The sequence below is a fragment of the Odocoileus virginianus genome, chromosome 9 (assembly GCF_023699985.2).
Source record: "Odocoileus virginianus isolate 20LAN1187 ecotype Illinois chromosome 9, Ovbor_1.2, whole genome shotgun sequence".
Classification (NCBI taxonomy): domain Eukaryota; kingdom Metazoa; phylum Chordata; class Mammalia; order Artiodactyla; family Cervidae; genus Odocoileus; species Odocoileus virginianus.
This window is the reverse complement of record NC_069682.1, coordinates 45,056,851-45,077,254: the sequence shown is the minus strand read 5'-3', so window position 1 is coordinate 45,077,254 and position 20,404 is coordinate 45,056,851. Positions and strand designations below refer to the sequence as shown.

The 20,404-nt window shown below is 38.2% G+C and overlaps 1 long non-coding RNA gene across 1 annotated transcript in view; it reads right to left on the bottom strand.

The window, feature by feature from the left end:
• LOC139036499 (uncharacterized) overlaps positions 1-20,404 on the bottom strand; it is a 258,405-nt gene that overhangs the window by 1,646 nt on the left and 236,355 nt on the right. The window contains exon 4 of the long non-coding RNA XR_011489259.1: positions 432-544. This is a non-coding gene — a long non-coding RNA (uncharacterized lncRNA). The remainder of the gene's footprint in view (positions 1-431; positions 545-20,404) is intronic.

Here is a 20,404-nt window from a genome sequence, read left to right as displayed (position 1 = left end):
GGAGCAAACTCTGGAAGATGGTAATGGACAGGGAAGCCTGGCATGCTGCAGTCCATGGGGTCACAAACAGTTGCATACAACTGAGCAACTGAACAACAACAGGAGCAGCAGCAAAAACAACTCCCCTTTTGACGTCCAAGGAGTTTTTTTTAATTAATTAATTCATTTTAATTGGAGGCTAGTTACCTTACAATATTGTAGCGGCTTTTGCCATTCATTGACATGAATCAGCCATGGGTGTACATGTATCCATCCTGATCCCCCTTCCCCCCTCCCGCCCTCTCATCCCATCCCTCAGGGTTGTCCCAGTACACTGGCTTTGAGTACCCAGTTTCATGCATCGAACTTGGACTGTGAAATAGATCTCCAAGGAGTTTTTCACCTGGGAAGATCGCCTTCACTTCAAGAATGAGAAATGTGTGATCTCTTACCTGAGAAGGGTTCAGCTTCTCCTGCCTTCATCTTGGAGTATCAGTCCACAGGGGATAAACTCCAGATGCTCAGCTTGGGGTCCATCTATCTTCTACCTCAAAGATTCTTCAACCTCATGTAAAATAGTGAAGTACAAATTATAAAAGTGATAAGATACTACTTTATACTCATCAAATTAACCAGGTTTAAAAGTCCAAAACTAGCAATCATTAGTGAAAATAAGATAAAATGAGACTGGGGTGTAAATAGGTTCAGTTACTTGGGAAAGTAAACTGGCAATATCTAACACATTTGAAAATATTCCTACAAAACAATTCATCAGTCTTTGAGTCTACCCTAAAAAAATTCTCAGCCATATTCATTTTTTAAAATGTATAATGTATAAAATTTTGTTTGCTATAAAATTGTCATAAAATAAAATTTATGCAAGTAACTACAGTATGTCACAGTTAAATATGTTAAGTAACTGTGGGCTGTTCATATATGGAGTGCCATTTAACAGTTAAGATGGATGAACTAGATGTATATATACCAACATGGACACATTTCAAAACTTTATAATGAATGAAAAATGAAAGTTGCAGGTGTCCACATTTATGCATGTTTTTAACCCATAAGACAATATTATAAATTGTTTGTGGAATTATACATTTGTAAGAAAAAGTAGGAAAGCATGGATAAGAACAGAAAGCAAATCTAGAAGAGAAAGAGAGGAGGGAATAGAATGAATTTGGTACTGTATCCCTACGATTTTATTATTTAAAAGCAAAAAGACTTCAAACAAATATCTGTCCAATCTATCTGAAATCTGGGTGGTAAAAGCAAAACATGTGTTATGCCTTTCTACACTTTTTTGGAGACATGAAGCATTTCATAATTCATTATTAAACTCTAAGCAACATATACATATTGTATATACTGCATAGTTAAAATGATAAAAAGGAACATGCACAGAAAAAATACATGGAAGTATTAACAGTAGTCTAGGTAACAGTGAAGAGAAACAATTGGTGAATTTTCTCCTCTTTTTTCTGTGTCCAAATTTTGTTCACTGTGCACAAGTTACTTTTAAGTTGTAAAAATGTATTGATTTGAGTATAAGGTTTAATTAGTAGATTTTCTTATCTTTCAAAGGATACATTTTATGTTTTTAAAGAGACAGAATAAATGACTCATACTTCTTTTGAGGTTACACATTAGTAATGAATACCTTTATATTTGGCATTGTAAATATTGAATTCAGTAGTTGCAATAACTTATATGAGTCAGTGTTTATTTACATAGTCGAGCCAAATCTTCTAAAATAGTTTTAGCTGCTGTTTAAAAAAAGAAATGTTACTGCAAGTTTGGTCATAATGGATTTTTTTTTTTTCAAGTAAGTGCATCCTCCTCAGTTTGTCAGTCTGTAAGTGATATCCAACCTAAAGCTATATCATACTGTAAAATCCTTGACCTGGGCAAGTGGATAACTAAAAACATGCTCTTTTAGAAATAAAGTTATATTAAATGTTTCTGCTTTCCTAAAGTACCTGACACCTATTCACAATGGCAATCTTAGACTAGACGGTACTTAGGAATAGGCTCATTTAACCTGAAAATCTCATGAAGGTAGAACTGACATGTGGGAGGTTAGAACTTAATGTCACGCAGCTTATGAGGGGCAGGGCCACCACCTAACCTCAGGTGTTTGATCTTCTCAATGGACCCCCTTACTAAGCCACCAAACAGCTGGGTGTAACCTTTGACATCCTCCCAGAGTTCTCAGTGATAATTCTAAAAAAGCACTCACTGTGTCACATCCGAAAGTTTAAAGAAGATACAATGGAGATCTTGGGGGGGGAAAGGAAAGTTATTACATTTTAAGACCAAGTTTCTGTCCTCCAAAATCTCAAATCTGAAATAGTGCTTTGAAGTTATTGTTAAAGAGCAGAAAATGACTTTTCCAGCCCAAGAAGTACATGGTGCCTGTTCAGTATCCTTCCACATTCCTGATCTTCACTCATCCACTTGTGAGATCACTCCATTCTTCCTCTCTCTCTTTCTTCCTTCCTTCCTACAACAACAAAGATTTCTTGATTATTATTCAGGCACGCTGGAATGACCTATGTGGTCTCTATCCTCTCAAAGCAGATAGTCTAGATCTCAGGGGTTCACTATTGTAGCAACTAGCAACATGTGGCTATTTAATTTAAATTAATTAAAATTAAGTAAAATTTAGATTGCAGCCCCTCAGTCACACTAGCCATATTTCTACTACGCAATAATTTCAGTGCAAGTACAAAAAGAACTATTGGAAATGCTGGTCTAGAAGGAAATTAAACAGTCACAGTGCATGTTGTTGTACTATGATAGAGGGAATTCAGGAAGCAACAAGAGCACTACAAAAAAAAGAGACAGCTATGAGAAAGGATGAGTCTGTTTGTCGCTAAGTCGTGTCTGACTCTTGCAACCCCATGGACTATAGCCTGCCAGGCTCCTCTGTCCGTGGGATTCTCCAGGCAAGAATACTAGAGTTTCCCTCATAACTCAGTTGTTAAAGATTCTGCCTGCAATGCAGGAGAGACCTGAGTTTCATTCCTGGGTTGGAAAAGGATGAAGGAATAAACAAAAATGTTTATTTCATTGACTTCATCTATTATAGTATTTCTGGCTGTCTCTCTGTCCTTCCCTCTGCACCCCACCTCTTCTCATCCCTCCTCCTCCTTGTTATTCTGGCTGGAGGGAGCATGAGGTTCAATCCCATAGACAAAATAAAATGCCACCCTCTCAATCCTGCCCAATCCATTCCCAAGTCTTCATTCAGTGACTAAATCCTCCAGCTTAATACTTGCCCTTTCAAAACAAAATACTCCCAACAAAGGTTCTAGAGGAAGCTTTTTGTCCTGCGCATGACCCCGTGGTCTCTAAAGCCAAAGGACCAGGTCAGACCTGAAAAGGTGGAAGTTTATTAGGCTCTCAAAAGGGGTGCTTCTTTTGAGCTCCTGTAACAATACGACAAGCTCTTCTGTCTGGCTACACAGGCAATCAACTAATTATGAGATCCATTTACTCACTGCTTTTTAAATATTCTAATCATCCCTCACACGTCCTCAGAGCCAAGAGTTAACTCAAACACAGGTGCAGAAGAGCCAACACAAAGGATAAGAAATAATATACAAGATCAAGTGAGAAATCAGACCCTTCATGGTTTGTTTATGTAATGACTGTTGTCATGTCCATAATGGACATACCAGAGACAAACATGTGACCACAGAAAATCCCTGCCAGGCAGACTGGGTTTGGGGAAGCCAACTGGATAATAAAAAAGTGCATTCAAAGAATATATTTTTTAAAGCAAGGTGAATTATCTTCATCTCTGGACGAGTGAAGAAGAATTAATAGACCTTTGGGGGCATGTTTGCTTAAAAAAAAAAAAAGACATAGTCATTTAAACTATCAAACCCATTATTTGCATGTAAAAACCTTCCAAGTGCTTTCATATCTTTATATTAGGAAGGTTGTGACAACATCCTACCCCAATAAAATTTTATTCATGCTTTTAGTTACATAGAAAATTATTCTCTTTTTTCAAAATATGTGAATTCTCACTAGTTTCTGAAGGATCATAAATTCAAAATTATTTTGATTGTTAGAGAAATTGTTGTTAATACAAGTTAGTGTTTCTTGAGGTGATTATCACATTCTCCTTTTGCCACTCCACACCCTTTTCCTTTCTGCTCTGAGTTCCTAAACCTGACCTCTATAAACTACAACTGAAACCTTTGCCAGCTGGTTTCCAGTGGGCTTGGCCAAAGCGGAGGACTAAATAAGTAGGGGATACCTGAAGAGAGAAAGGAGGCAGGGAGAAAAGGGGAGAGAGGACAGAGTGGAAACAGGGTGTTTTCTACCAGCTCCTTCATTTCAGACTTTGGTTGCCAGTGGCTGCATTCCTCTCTCATAGGTTGCACATTCAGTTGGGGGCCTCTCTTCCAAGGACAGCCATAGCTAGAGCTATGGACCCTTCCTGTTCTGGTAACTTCTCCCTCTCCTTGCCACTTTTGGTCTTGTTGTTTAGTCACTAAGTCTTGTCCAAGTCTTCAGCACCATGGACTGCCACAAGCCAGGCTTACCTGTCCTTCACTATCTCCCAAAATTTGCTCAAATTCATGTCTATTGAGTCAGTGATGCTATATAACCATCTCATCCTCTGCTTCCCTCTTCTTTTGCCTTCAATAGTACCCAACATTAGGGAGTTTTCCAATGAGTCAGCTCTTCGCATCAGGTAACGAAAGGATTGGAGCTTCAGCTTCAGCATCAGTCCTTCCAATGAATATTCAGGGTTGATTTCCTTTAAGAATGACTGGATTGATCTCTTTACTGTCCAAAGGATTCACAGAAGTCTTCTCCAGCACCACAATTCAAAGGCATCAGTTCTTTGGCACTCAGCCTTCTTTAGAGTCAGTCAGGTCTGACTGTCACATCTGTACATGACTACTGGAAAAACCACAGCTTTGACTATACAGACCTTTGTCGGCAAAGTGATGTCTCTTAGTACACTGTCTAGGTTTGTCATACCTTCCTTTCCAAGGAGCAAGTGTCTTTTAATTTCATGGCTGAAGTCACCGTCCACAGTGATCTGATGCTAATAGCAGCTCTTGCTTCACCATTCCTTCAGTTTTCCTCAGCCTCCTATAACTTTGTAAATAGCCTTTTCATTAAACTCTCCTCAGCTCCATTTGATGGTGCTATTACTTGCTGAGATATTGATGAAAACAAATTTTACTGAAGATGTCTCTCTCCAAGATCTAGTTACCTCTGTGGGAATGTAGCTAAAGTGAGCAACCATTCTTGGATGGGAAGAGAACCAATCTCAGTTGTCATCTTAGATTCCTCAAAGAAACTCAAAAGCTTAACAGAAATAGACAGAGACTATGTAGAATGCTGAAAAAAGACTTCCAAGAATGCAAAGATGCCCCTTTCCATATTTCCAATTCTCAACTAATTAAGGAGTTAAAATGACTACTGAAAATATTAATCACAGAGTATCTTAAAGTGTTTACATTAACCTTGTCATTGCTCTCCTCCATTAGAATAGAGCATCAATGGCAAATAATTTGATACATCAGAAATATAGAGAGAGAGCTGTATATGCATCATCCTAGCTCCAGCTGTGATCCTACCCCTTGGGTTCTGAGAACACAATTCCTGCCTTTGTTGCTCCAGACTTATGATGGAAGAAGCTTTCTGATGTTGCTAATTTATGAGCTATTTCAACTACTTTTGCATTTTCAGTTCTCCCAACACCTTTGTAGTCAGTCTCCATATTAAATTTTCCACTGAACAAGCAGGTAAAGAAGTTTTCATCAATGGACACTGACTGAAATACAATTTTAAAAAATAAGCTTTGGAGAACAAGATGACAGAGGAGTAGGTGGATAGGGAGTACATCTCTCTCCATGGATACATCAGAAATACACCTTGAGACACAGAAGCACATGCAGAACACAAGCTAAGAGCGGACAGGAGGACCTGACTAGTGGAAAAGAATATATAGGACCATGCAAAACTCGGTAGGATGAAGGAACTAGGGGGAAAAACAGGAGTGTTAGTAAGACTGGACCTGCCCTTGGCAGGTGGAAAAACAGAAGCAGGGGTCCAATCCCCACATCAGGGCAATTGTCTGAGTTAGAGGAGAAGCATTTACGGCTGAGAGTGAAACAGCTGATCTGTGGCAACCTAAATGGAATGAGAATCAGACAGTCCTTGCCACAGCCTTACATATGCCAGGCAGGAACATGGGTCTCCTGGAAGAGGCAGTGGCTGGGAGCTGGAGTTTAGGGACTGTGGAGCAATCCCAGTGTGAGGGCTGCTGTTGACTGCAGAGAAACAGATGAAGGGGATGTGAGGGAGGAGATCATGATGGGAAATGCCTGTGGCAGAAAGCCAGGCAGCCATGGAAGCAAAGCGATACTGCTGAGTCATGCATAGGGGGTGGAGCCATCACCATGGCCTCTCTCTCTCCACATCCCAGCATCAGCAGCTGAACAATAAAGAGGCTGGCCCATCAAATGCCAGAGGCACTGAACTACAGAATAGGACCCCACCCAGGGTGCCCACTTAAGTGCCTGATCCACTGATCTACAGAGTAGGACCCCAGTCAGGGGACACCCTCTATGTGCCTGATGCACTGAACAACAGAGAAAAACCTGAGGCAAGGGTTTCCTCTAAGTGTCTGACTGGGTGGAGCAATGAAGAAAGACTGCCCAAAGAGGCCTTCTGATCGCCAGCTACAAGAGGCTCAAGAAAAGGTAGGGCCATAACTGATAGGGCCATAACTCCTGCTGTGGAAGCAGTCTGTGTCCCTGAACACTTGGCATCGCCAGGGTCCCTGCAAGCCAAGCAGGTGCACCACCTTCATGCTCAGCTCTCACTGGGGCAGAGCTGCCACAGGCCAAAAAAATAAAGAAGTCTTATGTTTATGTGCGCAAGGACGCTTCAGTCCTGTCCAACTCTTTGCGACCCTGTAGACTGTGACCTGCCAGGCTTCTTTGTCAGAGAGGGCACTCTCCAGGCAAGAATACTGGAGCATATTGGCCAGTACTGGTTGCCACACCTTTCTAGAGCACTGTATTTCCTGCTGCCCTAGCTGCCAACCCCCTGAGTACCTGGTGCTGCCAGAACCCCTGCCGCCCAAGCAGCTGCTCCACCTCCACACCTGGCCCTCACAGGGGCAAACCCAAGCCCTCCAGGGCAGCCTGTGGCAGCTCTGCCCCAGTGAGAGCTGAGCATGAAGGTGGTGCAGCTGCTTGGCTTGCGGGGACCCTGGTGGTGTCAAGTGTTCAGGGACACAGACTGCCTCCGCGGCAGGAGTTATGGCCCTATCAGAGTCTTTTTTGAAGCCTCTTGTAGCTGGCAATCAGAAGGCCTCTTTGGCCAGTCTTTCTCCATAGCTCCTCCCGTTGGACGATCTCCAGGGCAACCCCAGGGGACGACCCACGTGTAGAAGTGGAAATAAAACCACAATTGAAACCCAGGGGCAGTGTGGCTAAGGAAAAAGAACAAAACCTTCCCACCAGCTGTACAGGCAGCAGATTAAATCCACATGATCAACTAAGCAGACTCTGTGTCTGTGGAATATATAAAAGGCCATTGAGAGCCCCCACAAAAGAAAACGCACTAGCTCTGATAGCTGTGGACATTGGAGGAAAGATAATACAGGAGTAGGACCAGATTAGAATCTGAGCAGATCCCACAGCAGGTCCAGAGATCAGTACCGTGTTGGAGGGTATCCTAGGGACGTAAGGTGGACTGTGATTCCCAGCGCAGGAAAGGACTCTGACAGCAGTGACTCAACACTTATTATTCTTATTTTTTTACTTGTTCTGTAGATTCTTTTGGATTTTTTTCTTTTTTTTTTCCTCCTTTTTTTTTCCCCTCTGTTGTAGTTTTTTATTTTATTGGCACTAAGAAATCCAATTAAGCTTATAAGCTTTTTTTTTTTTCTTTTTCCTCAGTCACATTTTTTATTGTCATAAACCTCTGCCTCTACATTGGGCTTTTGCAGTTCTATGGAGTTTTCCTTTTTTTTTTTTTTTTTTTTTTAACTTTTCTCTTTTTTTAATGTTAATTTTTAACTTTTTAAACCTATTATTATTTTTTCTACATCTATTCCTTTGCTTGGTTTTCCTACTGTTCTTTTCCCCTTGCAGTTAATCTTTAACATATATAAATCTTCTTTATCTACCTCTATTTAACTTTGCATATCTATTCTTTCTCTCCTTTCCTCTCAACATATTTGTTAGTTTTATTTTCATTGCTTTATTCCCCAATTGGCACCTTGCTTTAGTTTTGTTTTCCAGTTTGTGCTTTAATTAGTTTGTTCTGATAGATATAATTTTTGGTTTCCTTTGTTCACCAGGTAATCTATTGTATTTAATTTTTGTTGGACTGTTTTGATTTTGCTTATGGGTGTATATGTATATGTGTATAGTCAATCACACTTTCTATTGTTGTTATAGACCTCTGCCTCTATGTTGGGCTTTTGCAGTCCTGTGAAGTTTTCCTTTTTGTTCTCTTTTTTCTTTCTTCTTCCATTTTTCTCTCTTTTCCCTCTTTTATAATTTTATTTTTAATTTTTTTAACCTATTATATTTTTTCTACAGTTCTTCCTTCATTTGCCTATCCTCCTATTCTTTTCCCCTTGCAGTTAATCTTTAATGTATATAAATCTTCTTCATCTACCTCTATTTAACTTTGCATATCTGTTCTTTCTTTCTTTTCTTTTTTTCCTTTCCTCTCAACATATTTGTTAGTTTTGTTTTCATTGCTTTAATCCCCACTTGGCACCTTGCTTTAGTTTTGTTTTCCAGTTTGTGTCTAAGTTAGTTTTGTTCTTAACTGGTAAATATAATTTTTTATTTCCTTTGCCAGTTCAAGCCACTGTACTTTATTTTTGTTGGACTGTTTTCACTTTGCTCATGGGCGTATATGTATTTTCCATTATTTGAATTATTGTTTGCCTGATTTTGTAACTGCCATTTGTCTGGGGTTCATCTTTGGTTTCTCATTTTTGGATATTTGTTTTACTCTCCCTTAATGCTATAACAAACTACTTGTGGAATCTTCGTTCCTGACCAGAGATCAAACCCTGAGCCTTTTAGTGAGAGCACTGACTGCAAGACCCTAGACTACCAGAGAACTAACCCTAGGGAGTATTAAATAGTGAGAATTCACACAAAGGAGGCCATTTGAATACAAGACCCGGCATCAACCAACCACCAGTAGCACCCTGTGCAAGACACCTCATCTAAACAACACATAAAACAAAAATGCAAACCTAATCATCAGCAGACAGGAGTACCACCTCACTCAGCCCTGCCCATCAGAGGAAAAACAAGCAAACAAAAGCTCAGCACAAATCTCACCCTATACAAGGCTCACACAAACCATTAGACCAACTTTAAGAGCGCAGAAACCAAAAGGAAGAAAGAATTCAATCTTCTTTGAGGAAAGAATTCAACTTTCCTTGAAGCCTGGGAAAAGGAAACCTCAAACACAATAACTTTTTTAAAAAAAATGAAAAGGCAGAGAAATACTGGACAAATGAAGGAACAAACTAGAAACACAGAAGTCCAAATAAATGAAGAGGAAATAAGGATATGACCTGAAAAAGAATTCAGAATAATGATAGTAAAGATGATCAAAAACCTTGAAAACAAAATGAAGAAAATGCAAGAATCAATTAACAAAGACCTAGAAGAATTAAAGAAAAACTTATATAGAGAGACAACAAAATTACTGAAATTAAAAATACTCTAGAAGAAATCAATAGCAGAATATCCGAAGCAGAAGAGCAAATTAGTGATCTGGAAGATAAAATGGTGGAAATAACTTCTGAGGAGCAGAATAAAGTAAAAAGAATGAAAAGAGCTGAGGACAGTCTCAGAGACCTCTGGGACCATATCAAATGCACCAACATTCAAATTATAGGGGTCTCAGAAGAAAAAGAGAAAAAGAAAGGGTGTGAGAAATTTTTTTAAGAGATTATAGTTGAAAATTTCCCCGTGGAAAAGGAAATAGCCAATCAGGTCCAAGAGGCACAAAGGGTCCCATACAGGATAAACCAAGACACATACTAATCAAACTAACAAAGACTAAACACAAAGAAAGAATATTAAAAGCAGCAAGGGAGAAGCAACAAGTAACATACAAGGGAAACCCCATACACTTAACAGCTGATCTTTCAACAGAAACTCTGCAGGCCAGAAGGGAATGGCAGGATATATTTAAAGTACTGAAAGGGAAAAATCTACAACCAAGATTACTGGACCCAGCAAGGATTTCATTCAAAATTGATGGAGAAATAAAAAGCTTTCAGACAAGCAAAAGTTAAGAGAATTCAGTACCTCCAAACCAGCTTTACAACAAATGTTAAACAGACTTACATAGTCAAGAAATACTACAGAAGAAAAATAATCTACAAAATCGACCCCAAACAAAGAAAATGGCAATAGGAACATATATATCAATAATTACTTTAAATGTAAATGGATTAAATGCTTCAACCAAAACTGGACAGCTACATGTAAAAGAATGAAATTAGAACACTTCCTAACACCATACACAAAGAGAAACCCAAAATAGATTAAAGACCTAAATGTAAGACCAGAAACTATAAAACTCATAGAGGAAAACATAAGCAGAATACTCGATGATATAAATCAAAGCAAGATCCTCTATGACCCACCTCCTAAAATAATGGAAATAAAAACAAAAGTAAACAAATGGGACCTGATTAAACTTAAAAGCTTTTGCACAGCAAAGGAAACTATAAGCAAGGTGAAAAGACAGGCCTCAGAATGGGAGAAAATAATAGCAAATGAAAATAATAGCAAATGAAATTATTATTATTATGAAATAATAGCAAATGACAAAAGATTAATTTCCAAAATATACAAGCAGGTCATACAAGTCAATACCAGAAAAACAAACAACCCAATCAAAAAGTGGGAAAAAGACCTAGACAGACATTTCTCCAAAAAAGACATACAGGTGGCTAACAAACACATGAAAAGATGCTCAACATCGCTCGTTATTAGAGAAATGCAAATCAAACCACAATGAGATATCACCTCACACTGGTCAAAGTGGCCCTCATCAAAAAGTCTACAAACAATAAATAGTGGAAAGAGAGTGGAGAAAAGGGAACACTCTTGCAGTGTTGGTGGGAATGTAAGTTGATACAGCCACTATGGACAGTATGAAGATTCCTTAAAAAACTAGGAATAAAACCACCATATGACCCAACAGTCCCACTCCTAGCATATACCCTGAGGAAAATACACAATAGCTAGAACATGAAAACAACATAGATGTCCATCAACAGATGAATGGATAAAGAAGTTGTGGTACACATACACAATGGAATATTACTCGACCATAAAAGGAATGCATTTGAGTCAGTTCTAATGAGGTGGATGATCCTAGAACCTATTATACAGAGTGAAGCAAGTCAGAAAGAGGAAGATAAATACCATGTTCTAACACATATATGTGCAATCTAGAAAAATGGTACTGAAGAATTTATTTACAGGGAAACAATTGAGAAACAGACATAAAGAATAGACTTACGGACATAGGGAAAGGGGAGGGGAGGGTGAGATGTATGGAAAGAGTAACATGGAAAGTTACATTACCATACGTAAAATAGATAGTCAATGGGAATTTGCTGTGTGGCTCAGCAAACTCAAACAAGGGCTCTGTATCAACCTAGAGTTGTGGGATGGGGAGGGAGATGGGAGGGAGGTTCAAAAGGGAGGGGAGATATGTATACCTATGTCTGATTCATGTTGAGGTTTGACAAAAATCAGCAAAATTCTGAAAAGCAGTTATTCTTCAGTAAAAAATAATTTTTAAAAAAGCTAAACTTTTTCCTTAGTTTAGTGATGTTGTGGCTTTAATTTAATATTGGTGGTATAATATCAATAGAACAGACTGAATTGGGAGTCAAAAACTGTAAAATTCAAGCTTTAGCTCTACCACTACCTGTTGTGTTGTAGACAGACTTTGAAGCCAAGGAAATGGCAACCCACCCCAGTATTCTTGCCTGGAAAATCCCATGGATGGAGGAGCGTGGTAGGCTATAGTCCATGGGGTCGCAAAGAGTCAGACACGACTGAGAGACTTCATTTTCTGTATCCTGTGGCTCCTTCATTGCAGTATGTCAGTCTGACTTGTGACTGCCAAAACTTGCAAGTTTCTCTACCTGAGCATACTACAGATCAGAAGTACTAAAGAAATAATTACCATCCTCTATTAGCTTTGCATTGCATATATAATAAATTAACACACATTGAGTGGCTTAAAAATACATATTAAGGTCTGAAATGAGTCTTACTGGGATAAAATCAAGGTGTTGACAGAGCTTCATTACTTTCTGGAGGCTCTAGGGAAGAATGCATTTTCTTTTCTTTTCACCTTTTAGAGACATCCCATGTTCATTGGCTAATGGTTCCCTTTTATCTTCAAAGCCAACATGGTATCATCTGAATTCCCCATACAGTATCACTCTGATTCCTATTCTGCTTGTTACATCTCCTTCTCTGATTCTCACTCTCCTGCATCCTTCTTTCACGTATAAGGACACTTGTGATTACAGTGGACCCACTCAGGTAATTCAGGATAATATATCTATCTCAATGGTCTTAACTTATCTGCAGAGCCCCCTTTTCCACGTAGGGTAACATAATTACAGGTTCCAGGAATCAAGATATGAGCATCTTTGAGGAATAATTTTTCTGCCTATCACAGTCCACACTCTGGCCTGGAAAGATTCACATTTTCCAAAGCTGAACAAAGTCACTTCATCACAATATCCCCAGGGTCTAAACCAACTTAAAATGTAGAGCATCAGTTTAAAAGACCAAAGTCTCAACTAAACCCCATTACCTCTGAAGTTCCAAATCTCATAACCTAAATGAGATATTGGTGACACTCTGAGTATTATACAGCATAGGACAAAGTTTTTCTCCATCTGAAGGCCTGTGAAACTAGAAAACAAGTTATCTGCCCCCAGCATACAATGGTGGAACAGGCACAGGATAAAAACTAAATACATTCCTGTTCAAAATGGGAGAATTGGGAGGAAAAAGAAAAAAGAGTCATTGATGCCAAGCTATTTCAAATGCCAGCTAGACTTTCTGTCTGAAGCCTACCAATAATCCTCTGTGGCTCTGTACTCTGATTTATTCTTCCTTTTACATGGAAGGCAGGACAGTTTTTCAGATGTGTAGTTTGTTAGCCATTTATTGCCTTTAGAATTGTGGAGGTCAAAGAGATTTCTTTCATTTTCGTCCTCTCTACACCTTTTATTCCAAGCTGGCAGTATTTCTGCTGGTAGGAAATTCTCAATAATCTTATGGATTTTCTGTGTATGCCACTAGGATTCATTCCATTAGAAAAATAGCTCCACTACATATCTCTCTGAGATAATCCCATCTCTAGTCTAGCTTCTACTGAGGTAACCCATGAGTCACATGTCTAATCTCTTCAAAGAGCTCTCTGTGTGACTGAAAGCTCTGAACTTTTCATCCTTTCAAGGCATTAATATAAGGCTGTTTACCCACATTCTTGGCTTTCTCTCCAGAGCACACTTTCTTGGAACTGACCCTTCAAATGGCAACATTTTTGCAATCTAGATAGGCTGGGGATTCTCCAAATCTTCAAGTCCTTGCCTTTTTTGCTTACTATCTCTTCTTTCCACCTATCTTCTTCCTCTTACACTTTACTATAATATAAACATCAAGAAGAAACCAGGTTGCACTTTCAACATTTTTTTTTAGAAATCTCTTCAGCTAATTCTCCAAATTCCTCACTTATAAATTTGCTTTCTGCATAGCTTCAGAACAAAATTCAGCTAATTTTTTTGTTGCAATAACAACAAGGAATTTCTTTCTTCCAGTTTCCAAAAACATGTTTCCCACTTCAATCTAAACCCTTTCAAAAAAAACTTTAACATCTCTATTTCTGTAAGTAGTCTGTATGAAAATTTAGGTATATTTTCTGAGATTATATGCCTTTTCTCAATCATGTGTATCACTTCTTTCAAGCCCTCACTAACAGACAAATTACCATTCATATTTCTAACTAAAACTGTTCAAAGAAATGTAGGCTTTTCCCACTCAAAACTAATTTAAAAATTAGTTTTCTATTGCCTCTGTAACAAGTTACCACAAATTTAGTGGCATAAGCAAATGCATGATTAATACATGACTCTGGAGGACAGCAGTCTGAAACAGGTCTCACTGGGCTAAAATCTAGGGTTTAGCAGAGCACCATTCCTTTCTTGAGGTTTTAAGGAAGAATTCATTTTCTTGCTTTCTCCACATTCATCCCACATTCCCTGGCTAATGGTCCCTGTTTATTTTCAAAGCCAGAGATAAACAAATGAGTCTTTCTCACATTGTAGCACTCCAACTCTGACACTGTTGTCACATCTTCTTCTCGCATTCTAATTTTCCTGCCTCCTTCTTTCGCTTCTAAAGACCCCTGGGACTACATTGAGCCAAACTGGATAACTCAGGATAATCTCCACATGTCAGGACCCACAACTTAACCATTGGCAGAAGATTCATTTTTCCATGTAAGGTAACATCTTCACATGTTCCAGATATTAAGAAGTGGACATCATTGGGAGGGTGATTATTATGTCTTCCACATCTTCATCCCAGGGTTATACCCTTATTAATTACTGGTATGAATTGATATATTAATACTTCAGTCCCTTAGATTAGATAACTTTGAGATACATATTTTACACTGGTCGTCAGAGTAATCCAGAAGGATTAAGCTTGAATTCAACATGATGTGAATTGTTTAATTTATTGGTTACCTATCTCTTTTTATTTACTTCCTCAACTGAAGTTTCCTGACACCATCTCTCAAATAAACTACTTGCACTAAGATCCTAGCCTCAGGGTCTTCTGCTGAGAGAACTAAGACATTATGTGATCGGACCACTCAATTTACTTCTGTATCTCAGTTTTCTTGGGAGACCTGATTTCCTCTCAAGGAATATGTACGAATTAAGAAAGGAATAACATTTATGAAAACGTTTTGAAAAAATCTTAAATGAGGGAGCACAGTTGTATGGTATCTTAATTTAAATCTATCCAACTTTCTTTTCTTGATATAGTGAATTAGTAAACTTTCGTGAAGACCTCTAAAACAATGCTTCTCCACTGGAGGCAATTTTGTCCACTGAAGACATTTGGCAATATCTGAAGATATTTTTAATTGTCACAACTCTGGTGGGGTAAGGGGGTAGAAAAAGATTTGCTATTGGCATCTAGCGATAGAGGTCAAGAATGCTGCACATCCTATAATGCAGAGGACACCCCCCGCCCCACCCCTGCCACCATGAGAGAATTATCTAGTCTAAATATCAACAGTGTCACTGTTGGGAAGCTCTGCTCTTAATTCAGATGATTAAATGGATGTATATCATTATTGGGCTTCCCTGGAGGCTCAGCACTAAAGAATCTGCCTGTAACTCGTTGGATACTGGTTTGACCCCTGGGTGGGAAAGATCCCCTGGAGCAGGGCATGGCAACCCACTCCAGTATTCTTGCCTGGAGAAACCCATGACTGAGGAGTCTGGGGGATATAGTCCACAGGGTTGCAAAGAGTTGGACGCGACTGAAGCAACCGAGCATGTACACACGTATGTCATTATTATGGTATTATAATTTATAGTATTTACTATAAATACCAGAATTATTCTTCTATCTCCTACTCAAAGTTTATGTTTGCTCACTTAATTTTTTGAGAATTAATTTTATTCCAATCAGAGAAACCATTATGTAACTAAGCTAATGTAACTCTCCATAATCACTTTATCTTGAAAGTGGCAATTTTTTTTACTGTTTTTGCCACAGAACCTTAGCAAACTACACTGTAGATGAATCCCAAAGCTATTCTAAAAGTGAAGTCACTCAGTCATGTCCTACTCTTTGCAACCCCATGGACCATAGCCTACCAGGCTCCTTCCATCCATGGGATTTTCCAGGTAAAAGTACTGGAGTGGGCTGCCATTTCCTCCTCCAGTGGATCTTCCCAACCCAGGGATCAAACTCGGGTCTCCTGCATTGCAGATAGATGCTTTACCATCTGAGCCACCAGGAAAGATATTCTTAAAAGCTATTCTAAGTGATTTTAACTGTACCATAAAAGTTGTTGCTGTAAGGCAAATAGACAAATTCATCATCAAAATACCAGGTTCTGCCTTATCCAATGGAATAGTGCAGAGTTGAACCTGCTTAAAGTATTTCCTTTCCCTCTTTCCTCAAACCATTTACTTTCAATATAGCAAAAAATTAAAATGAGGCATTAGTTATGAGAGAACCAAGGCATCTTTATGAGTGTTTTCTTGGGTCTTCTTGCTATTTTCATCTCCCTTCTCCCCTCATTCTCTTTCCTATATTCACTTTACTTCCCTATCTTCTCCATTTTCATTTCAGTCTCCCCATCTTTTTATCTTATTTTCACTGTTCTCCTTTCTCCTCATCTTTTCCTTCCTGTCCCACCCCTTTTCAACTTTAGTTCTTGTCCTCAGAACTAAAATTCTTCTAGTTAACTGAGTGGCACTCACAGAATTAACTACCTTTCCCAACTACTCTGTAAACATGTAAACTTGAGCCATCTGGGCCTTTTAATGTTTCCTGTAAAATCTGTCACTGCATCAGTTGCCTGTTTTGGCTGGCTGCACAAGAAGTCATTATAAGCTAATATTTCCCTAGGGCACTTCAGTCACTTTATTAATTGTTTTCTTCCTCATGAATGTCTTTTTCTCAGTAATAGACTGATTTTGTTCCTTAAACACAAGCTGAATTTCCTCCTAATTGTTTACTTGCTTTTTTTTTTTTTTTAGCTTAACTATACCATACCGTATGGCACACAATTACAGAAATCTTAACAGGGAAAATATCTTCTACTTAAAAAAAATTGTTTTGAAATCAGAGTATAAAACAATCTCTAGAAGATTCTCATCATGTCAAAGAATTCAGAAAACATTTTTTTTTAAACACACAAAGTAAGGATAAAAAAAGATCCTTGGCTTTGATTTTCCATGACACTGCTATAAGTATTGCTTTTGTTTTACTTATTTATTTAAGTGTTTACCTTGGGCTTTTTTTAATGTAGATAAGAAGTCTAAGAAAGTTCTCCTCAACATTGAAATGATTCTTATCTTAAGGAATAATTTAAGAATAGTTAAATAGTTTGCTGCCAAAATATCTCATAGTTGGAATCATATGTCAGATCAAATTATGTGTTCTAATTTATGACTGCATATGGAGACATAATTGGAATAACAGTAACAGCAATATTAATTTATTATCTCCTCCATGCCAGCTATAGTGCTTTTTGTATTGAAGTGAAGAGAAGTTTCTCAGCCGTGTCCGACTCTTTGCGACCCCATGGACTGTAGCCTCCTAGGCTACTCCATCCATGAGATTTTCCAGGCACTAGTACTAGAGTGGGTTGCCATTTCCTTCTCCAAGTGCTTTTTGTATTAGCATCCCTAACTGTCACAACCTTTTTTCTACCTCATTTCTTACATCTTCCAATTTTTATTTTTTTCTAACCTCTTCCCTCTACCTTTTGTCTAGATTTACTTGACTTCTTTAGTTTCTCCACTGTCTTTTTCACTCTCCTCTTCTTCATGTCACTATTATGACCAATGGTTTTCTGATATAGAAACAAAGGCTTTCACACTCAAAGAAGTGAGACAATTTGTCTAGAATCATGAACACTGTACAAATGAAAGGTGATATCCAATCCAGGTCTCTCTGACTTAAAAAATCTGTAATAATAAGAATGCCTTTAAAGAATCATTCACTTCAATTTGTCCTCTGTGCTTCTCTTAAAAACTTTGCTTAACTTACTTTGGGCTTACCCAATGGCTCAGTGGTAAAGAATTTGCCTGCATGCAGTAGACGTGGGTTGGATCCCTGGGTTGGCAAGATCCCCTGGAAGAGGAAATGACAGCCCACTTCAGTATTCTTGCTTGAAGAAAAAAAAAAATCCTATGAATAAAGGAGCTTGGCAGGCTATACTCCATGGAATTGCAAAGAGTCAGACATCACTGAGTGACTAAACATGCATAGCTTACTTTAGGCATTCATGTGATATAGTTCTCTTCCTAATACATACATACCCAATAACCTCCCCCCTTTAACTGTTTTTTCTTTTCTTTTTTTAGATATCCCCAAGTTTGTTTAGAGTATTTTAATTGCTCAAGTTGCACTGGGTGAAGAAATCCTCATCAGAAATAGAAGACAAATCCATGCAGCCTAGAAAAAACTGAGTTAATCCCAAAGGTATAGTTGGCAACTTCCATTTACAGCAGCCCTGGATAAGAGGCTGGGCCTGAGATTCGCCACAATCAAACAAGAGTATTAATAACTATTAAAAGCAGTCTTTAAATTATTTTAAATCTTTCACCAATATGATATATATGCACATATATATGTGTATGTGTGTATGTATATATACACCTATATATTTTTATCTGATATCTGTGACCATAAAAATTATAAAATATATCTCACTTTTTGTTGAAAAGCTTTCCTAATTGGCGGTATAGATTTTATGTGTTTCTAGATGAGTAATTTGTATTCTAATGCAGTGTTCTGTTCCAAGTAAGTAATTTCTTGAACCCCTATGAAAACACACTTAAAAACAAAATCCCCCTCTGATATATAAGCATGTGCCCTCCAGCTTGCCTTTCTGCACTGACTGTGAGCTCTGAGAAACTACAAGAAATATTAAAAAGTATTTAAGACATTGATATGACTCAACTCGCCATAAATGGATCTGGCTGGCCCAAGCATCAGGTACACATTCTTCCAAGTAACTGATAGCAAGAATTTCAACTTACAACAAAAATGAACAGAAGAAAGAGAAAACAATTAAAGAAATAAAAAGAAAAACAAAATAACTGCTTTGCAATAATAACATTCAAATGCAACAAGCAGTTTGGATCTAGGGAGCAATACCAAAACTATACATGCTTGGCTAAGATTTCATTTGTTCTTTTCTAAAGAGGGTTTCTGGACCAATATTGAGTTCTGAATCCCATCTAATAAAATAAACACTACTAAAGAAAGATTGGTAACTCATAAATGTGCCAATAGAAAGAATGAACACTGAAGAGGAGATGAGTATACAAAGTTGGCTGAAACCAGTTAAAATTTACATAGAATATCCTATTGTTTCATCTTTCATTGCCACTCCAGTAAACACACGCAAGTGACAGGACAAGGAAATCAGAGCCTTTTCAGTTCTAAAAATTTAATTTCACCTCTTAAATGATCAAACTTTTAGAGAGGTATATAAGACAATAAACATCAGAGTAAGTGGTCCCCAATTTTGTACATAGGATACTTTGATTCATCACCATTTAAAAAGCATGCTTTGCTAAGCAAGGCAAACTAGGTTTGATTAATTTTCTCTCCCCGTTTCTATAGCATGTTTTCATTTTTTTTCTAATAAAAATAATTTAGAACACGATACACTGGTTCATTGAAACTAGCTTACATAATTAAGGTTGGAACTCTGAAGTACCAATAAACCGGACAGAGGTTGTCAACACCTCTGTCATACAGTCAAAGAGTATCCATCCTCTCTCTCATGGTCCATATGTGTTCATGAAAGCAGCCTACTCACATTTAACCCATGTCTGTTAAGGGCCCTGTGTGGACCACAGAACATAATAATGAAATATTAATTTCTGTAACACTATGGCAGGAAAAGAGGTTTGGTCATTGTTATATTCTATAAGAGGGAAATCTTTCAGTTCAATTCAGTTCAGTTCAATCACTCAGTCGTGTCTGATTCTTTGCAGCCCCATGGACTGCAGCACTGCAGGCTTCCCTGTCCATCACCAACTCCCAGAGCTTGCTCAAACTCATGTCCATTGAGTTGGTGATGGCATTCAACCATCTGATCCTTTGTCATCCCCTTTGCCTGCCTTCAACTTTTCCCAGCATCAGAGTCTTTTTTGAATGAGTCAGTTCTTTGCATCAGGTAGCCAAAGAATTGGAGCTTCAGCTTCAGCATCGGTTCTTTCAATGAATACGCAGGACTTATTTCCTTTAGGATTGACTGGTTTGACCTCCTTGCAGTCCAAGGGACACTCAAGAATCTTCAGGGGAAAGCTTTAACATCTGAAAAATAAAGTTCCACTGTTGATTCTCCTCTCAACTGTACAGCTCCTCTCCCTGGGTGTCTCAGACAAGCCCTGAACTCCATATCTTCCTGATCTAGAAAACCAGCTACTCTCTATCTCCCAGGGATTTTGTGAAACTAAGATTAAAGCTTTTATGAAGTCAGGCAGGTATTTATGGGTGAATGAACCCACCAAATGTTCTTGTAAATTTGAAACACATATTAAGCCTATTCCTCCTTTTTATAAGAAGTATGATGATTATTTAAA